At 38.7% G+C, this 6,905-nt stretch overlaps 1 long non-coding RNA gene across 4 annotated transcripts in view; it reads right to left on the reverse strand.

The window, feature by feature from the left end:
• Positions 1–6,905, reverse strand: part of LOC306669395 — a 68,640-nt gene that overhangs the window by 12,707 nt on the left and 49,028 nt on the right. For all 4 annotated transcript variants that reach the window (XR_013766091.1, XR_013766092.1, XR_013766093.1 and 1 more), the window contains one exon: positions 1,222–2,686. This is a non-coding gene — a long non-coding RNA (uncharacterized lncRNA). The remainder of the gene's footprint in view (positions 1–1,221; positions 2,687–6,905) is intronic.

Here is a 6,905-nt window from a genome sequence, read left to right on the forward strand (position 1 = left end):
TACAATGGATTTGGTAATGATGGAAGCAATTTTGGAGATGATAGAAGCTACAGTAATTTTGGAAATTACAACAGTTACCAAATTTTGTGGAGGCAGAAGCGCTGGACCTTATGGTGTTAGAGGCCAATACTTTGCTAAACCACCAAACCAAGGTGGCTGTGGTGGTTCCAGCAGAAGCTATAGCTATGGTAGTGGCAGAAGGTTTTAATACTGCCAGGAAACATAGCTTAGCAGGAGAGTAGAGCCAGATAAATGGCAGGGAAGCTACAGGTTACAAAAGATTTGTGAATTCAGCCAAGCACAGTGGTGATGGGGCCTGTGCTACAAAGAAGACATGGTTTAGACAATACTCATGTATGGGCAAAACACTCGAGGACTACATTTGTGACCAATTGTATAGCAGGTTATTTTAGTTTCTGTTCTGTGGAAAGTGTAAAACATTCCAACAAAGGTTTTTAATGTAGACTTCGTGGGGTTTTTTGCACCCGTACTGTTGATTGCTAAATGTAATAGTCTAATCATGGTGTTGAATGTGTCTTTTAAAAAAATAAAAATTTTAAGAATTATTGCTTAGTAAGCCATTACCAATGGTGGATAGTTATATGAATAAAGGAATTCTTACAGTTATCAATGAATATTAAATGTAATAGTACTAAAGTTTCCTTAAACTTCCTTAGAACTTCTTGTCTGTAATGTCAATGAGACTGAGCCTACACCATTCTGTTTGTGTTTAACCAATCGAATAAATTTATTTTCTGCAAAGTTTCATATAGGTTCAAAACTATTCTTTTTAGTTTGGCTTTGTGGCTCCATGAAAATGAGATTTCCCAAATCCAGGTATGAAATTTGTGTGTTTAGAACTTGTCAATTTTGTAGTTGCACTCATTTTCTTTTTCTTTTATTTTAAATTACCTGACCAGTCATGTCATTGGATGCTGTCTACACAGTCAGTCACTGGACCTTTGTGTCTGTGGTTCACATCCAACCAATCTGGCTTCTATTCGCTCTGCCAGATTTACTTCTGATTTCACGCTCTGGCAGTTTTTAAAACACTTATCTCTGTGGCTTTCTCATGACACTTTGAACTCTTTTGCCAAGACACTGTGGTTTAGGCCATTCTTAAAACTTTTATGAAAGTCAGCTGTATAATTGAATAAAAACAAATATTTGATGTTATATTTAGGAATCTGGCCCAAGGAAATAGTGTGGCTGAACAGTTACAAAAATAATCAGAGGGGCTGGTGTGTGGCTCAGTGGTAGAGCACTTGCCTGGCACATGTGAGGCCTGGGTTTGATTCTCAGCACCACATTAAAAAAATAAAGGTATCCACCTACAACTAAAAAAAAATTTTAAATATCTTAAAAAATCAAAGGGAAAAGTTACCTATAGTAGTAAAAGATGAAAAACATCTAAATGCCTGAGTGGTGAAGGAAGAAATGGTTAAATAATCATAGTACATTCAAATAAAGGACTGTTTTGCAGTCAATAATATCCATTTTTGGAAAAATGCATAGTGACAGAGAAACTGCTCATAATACATCAAGTGAAGAGAGCCAAGAAAACTTCCTAAACAAAGGCTCTACTCAGAAGCCTTGGGAAAGATTCAAGTTCCAAGAATATGTAATACATATTTTACAATGGCGTTGATCACAATTAAAATTCAGATGTTCATAATCCTGGCCTTGTTCTCTCTACTTGAATAAATGCATCAACTCTGACCATGTGAAAGGTCCTATGGCAGCTGCTGCTAGACATCCCAGTGTGAATATGCTCTGCGGTTACTTTTCAGTTCTTTTCTGTGACACAGTTGACCACATTTCCCTCTTGCAATCATCTTCTCGCTTGTCTTTCTTGATACAGCTATGATGGATTGACATATTTGACTCCATGGAAATGTTATAGGCCGGGCAATATGGCAATGACTAAACAGACTCCATTTTACCTTGAGATGCCTGTTCCCATGGGAACACTCCGCCTCTGTACCTATCATCAGTTGTTTAGCATGACATGTTTGGCAACACAAAATGGCAATTCTTATATAATGAAAAATTTTTCTTTTTTATTCTTATTTTTCCTTAACAGTGTACCAAGTCAATAGTGATGTCAACATTGATTGTCAAATGTTAGTAACCATTCTTTAATTTGTATCTAAGTAAGGTTATTTTGACTTCCTTCCCCCTTCTGCTAATTATTTCAGATCCCATGATGTTAGTTTATATTTTGAATCATAGCAACAGACACTTATGATTGGCGTACTGACATGGTATAAAAAACCCTACAACCCTATGGTCGGGGCTATTCTCCCAATAGCCATTTTTGGGGCATTGTGTGAGACAGTCAGCTGACTAGCTAAAAAAGACTCTCAAATTTGGACTTCTCTGGTGATCGGTGTGTTCTTAAGTTGTGCCCCATAACCATGGCCTTTCCTGGTTTTTCACTTATCTCTCTGATGGCCTCTTCTCTGTATTTCTCTGCCTGTCCTTACATGACAGAGTTTCTTGTGAGACAGTCCCAATCCTCCTATGTCTTGCTCCTCAATACTTTCCTTGAAATACACCTATAGGCCGGGCACAGTGATGCATGCCTGTAATCCCAGTGGCTTGGGAGTCTGAGGCAGGAGGATTGAGAGTTCAAAGCCAGTCTCAGCAACGTAGCAAGGCCATAAGCATCTCAGTGACCCTGATCCTAAATAAAATACAAAAAAGGCTCAGTGGTTGAGTGCCCCTGGGTTCAATCCCTAGTACAAAAAAAAAAAAAAAAAAAAAAAAAAAAGAATTATACCTACATTTCGAAGAACGGGCCATACTTTTGGTTCTCTCTTACATTTTAAATATTTATCTTTATTAATTTTAGCCTGAGTGTGAATATGACATGTTTAGATGAGACAGATTTGTTATTTACTTTAGAAAGCAAATATTGCTTGTATGATTCCCCATGCCACAATTCTCACTCCTGGAGCAATGCAATCAAAACCAGGTTGAATGTCATGTCTGTACAAACTTGGAAGTCTTTTCCATGGGTGAGGAGAGGAAAAAGATGATGTTCTCTGCTTGCATGCAGAAAAAAGAGGTAGTTGTCTTCCCACACCTCACAAAAAGGGAAAGCCCTTTGCTTGTTAGAGACAGGATCAAAAGAATTTTGTGCTCTCGAAGTTAACTTTTTGGAAAAAATAAAATCTCTTCAGGGCAAGATAGACTTCCATTTGTCTCCAGTTTTTATGATCTAGAGATACTTACCTGCTTCTAGGTCTCACTCCTCTTTGAATTGTCAATACTTAGGGAGCTAGTGCTCCAATCTTCCTGGTATCTTGGGAGCTTGTGGATGAATGGATGGAAATATTCACACACACACACACACATGTTTATATATTTGGGGCAGGGGAGGTATTTTTCTCTTATTCCAGCTCGTGGAGCTCCAGATCCTTGGAATTTTCCGGGTGATGAGAAAGTTTTTATTATTCATAAGGAGTCCTTTTTTTCTACCATGCCTGAGTTTACACTAATAAGGTGACTATGGATGCACCTTGACTGTCATCCTCAAGATTAAAGGCTTAAAATTTTCAGTCCTGTCCCTCATTCTCAAGGTGGAGGTTAGAGATTGAATTCAATCACCAATGACTAGTGGTTTAATCAATTGTGCCTGTGAAATACAGTCCCAATAAAAAATGTTTAAATAATGAGGCTAGGAGAACTTCCTGGATGGTGAACATATTTATGTGCCAGGAAGCTGATGCACTCTGATTCCTTGGGGACAGAAGTTCCTATGCTTGGGTCCTTCTGAACCTTACCCTATGTACTTCTTCATCTGGCTGTTAATTTGTATCCTTCATAATAAACTAGAATCATAAGTACAGTACTTTCAACATAAATTTAGCACTTCTAGAGAATTATCAAACCTTGAGTAAGGGTTACAGGAACCCCAAATTTATAGTTGCCCAGGCAGAAGTGCAGGTAACATGGGGACCCATTTGTGACTGGTGTCTGAAGTAAGGGGTGGTCTTATAGAATTGAAGCTTAAATTTGTGGGGTCTTTCTGAACTCTGGGCAGTTAGTGTCCAAATTAAATTGTAGGATACCCCGTTGGTAACGGATAATCAAATAATTGAGAATATTGTTGGCAAAACAATGTTTTTCTAAGTCTCTTTGCATCTTGAGACACTATATATACTAAACACAGTGCTTTCCATAAAATAAGAATGCTATGAATATTTTATTATATTAAGTTATTTACAGTCCCTGGATTTAAGAACTTTCCAATCAAAATGAGAAAAGCATATGAATTACTAAAACACAAAAGGAAAACTACTTAAATTCCATTAAATAAATTCTATAAATATTTTACGAAGAGAAAAAATGTTTTATAGTTGAAGGGCTTTATTTACAATCCCAAAGGCCCACACAGTGGGAATAGAAAGATGCGCTCTTGCATGTAAATTTCAGTGGTAGAGTGTAGTCACATAAAATAGCAAACTCAGAAACTCAACCACCACCTCAATCTTCCAAGATCATCCAGCTCTAGGGATCTACCAATCACAAAAGTCAATCTGATGGCAAGTCTAAAGATTGTATTAAAGATAAGGCAGTCTCACACACACACACACACACACACACACACACGATAAGGCAGTCACTTAGGCTGGGTATGGTAGCACCACCTATAATCCCAGTGGATCCGGAGGCTGAAGCAGGAGGATTGAGAGTTCAAAGTCAGTCTCAGCAATTTAGCAGGGCCCTAAGCAACTCAGTGAGACCCTGTCTCTAAATAAAATATAAAAAAGGGCTGGGGATATGGCTCAGTAGTTAAGCGCCCCTCAGTTCAATTCCTGGTACCAAACAACAACAACAACAACAAAATGGCAGTCACCAAGGAAACCAAAAGAGGCTTAGCCCCAAGCGAGGGCATTCTTGTTGATTGGAACTGGGACCAGCATTTGTGCATCATGCTGAAGGACAAGGCCTAGCCACTCTAAAAGTTCTTGTTTCCTCCATATCTCCTCCAATTTTAACTCAACAGTGACAGGACAACAGACAATTTTCCTCGTCCCAAATATTACTTGCCTAAAAATGATGAAAAATAAAGGAAAAGGTAGACCTTTGCCATAAATCTGTGAAAATACAGTGGGAGGCTTCCAGAAGCTTAACTAGAATCACATCACATAGATATTTCTCACATTTAGGGACCATCTAAGTGCTCTTGGGCTAACAGAAAGAATGTGTTATCAAGATTTCAAGGGCAAGGCAACATATTCATTGAGTTTGAGAAGAAGGCATTGAAACGCATGGATGAGATGGAGGGATGGTCAGGTGGTATCCCCCAGCAATGCTGGTCCTTGTCACGCAAGCCCACAGGATCCCCCATGAAGACCCAGATCCCCAAGAAGTACTCTCATCTCAGGGCCAGTGCAGTCTTAGGAGTTCCATATTGTTTCCTTGTAAGATAGGGTTGAAGAAACTCCTGTGCCTCTATGGCAAAGGCCATCCAGCAAAATACCATGACTTTTACCTGGGGCAGGAGAAGTAGAAAAAGCCTACATCGCATGTCTGGGGTCAGCAAAGGCTGTCATTTTAGAGCTTTTCTCATTCCTGGAGGTTGGTTTATAAGTCATCAACTATTCATTTTATCTGAAGTCTCTTTGTTTTTCTGTCCTAAAAAGTAAACTCATCTGTTTCCAACTTCTGAGAGAGTAAGTAGCAAAGCCACCTGGGAAAAGCAAGCTACAGGATGCCACTGCCCAGTCTTATCCTTGGAGCACTTTTCACAAGAAATATCCTGAGTCTAATTATCTGATTGCAAATTTTTATCTGGTAGTCTGTCTAGTATTTTTAGGAAGGAGGAAGAGAATTTATGAGGAGTTTCTGTAGGACTAGAATTGCTATACTTTCTAAGTCCTCTTCTGTAAGTGGTGAACATATTGTGAGCTTGTTTGTAGAACTATTATGAACTGCCCCCTTCCCACTACTACTACAGATTCAAGTAGATGATGGTCCAAAAGGTTTATCTACAAAGTATACAATGCATTATTGGCTTTTTAAAAATATAGCACAGCAATACCATTTGTTTTGAGCATAGTAGCTATGCTGTACTTCAGATAATATTGCGTTTGTATGCCTTTATTATACAGGAAGAAGTTAATATCATAGCAGGCCTAACACTGCTATCTTTAGAAAAACCTGCTTACAACGTTGACTCTTGGCTGGCATCTAGCAACTTAAATTTTCAGAGGGTTCCCACCATTCCTGAAGCCGATAAAATTGCCTCACTGTGCCCAAAGTGTTTTACAAACAATATTGTTAATGCTAAACACCTGCTTTCATTCCGAATCCTTGAATTTTGGTACATACAAGACAGGATGCCCACATGACCAGCCAGGATAAAAACCCTGGATTCTGAGTCTTTAATGAGTTCCCCTGGTAAGTGACATTTCACACACATTGTCATAATTCAATGTTGAAGGAATTAAGTTGTGTCCTGTGTAACTCTACTCTTGGAAACTTGCAACTAATTTCCTCCAAATATCCTCCCATGATCCTTTTCCCTTTGCTGACTTTGCTTTGTATCCTTTGGATACAATAAATCACAGCATGAATACCACCATATGCTGAGTTCTGTGACTCCTCCTAGTGAATGTTGAATCTGGCAGTGGTCTTGGGGACTGCAATTAGTTATCTAAAAAGATAATTGCTCTGAATTAGTTTGTAGGATTGGAATGAAAACTAGGCAAGAAAAAAAAAAAAAAAAGTTTATTCTTGCCAGGCCCTGTGGAGCATGCCTGTTATCCCAGCAGCTTGGGAGGCTGAGGCAGGAGGATTAGCAGTTCAAAGCCAGTCTTAGCAAAAGCAAGGTGCTAAGAAACTCAGTGAGACCTTGTCTCTAAATAAAATACAAAACAGGGTTGGGATGAGTG

The sequence above is a fragment of the Sciurus vulgaris genome, assembly GCF_902686455.1.
Source record: "Sciurus vulgaris genome assembly, chromosome: 9".
Lineage (NCBI taxonomy): Eukaryota > Metazoa > Chordata > Mammalia > Rodentia > Sciuridae > Sciurus > Sciurus vulgaris.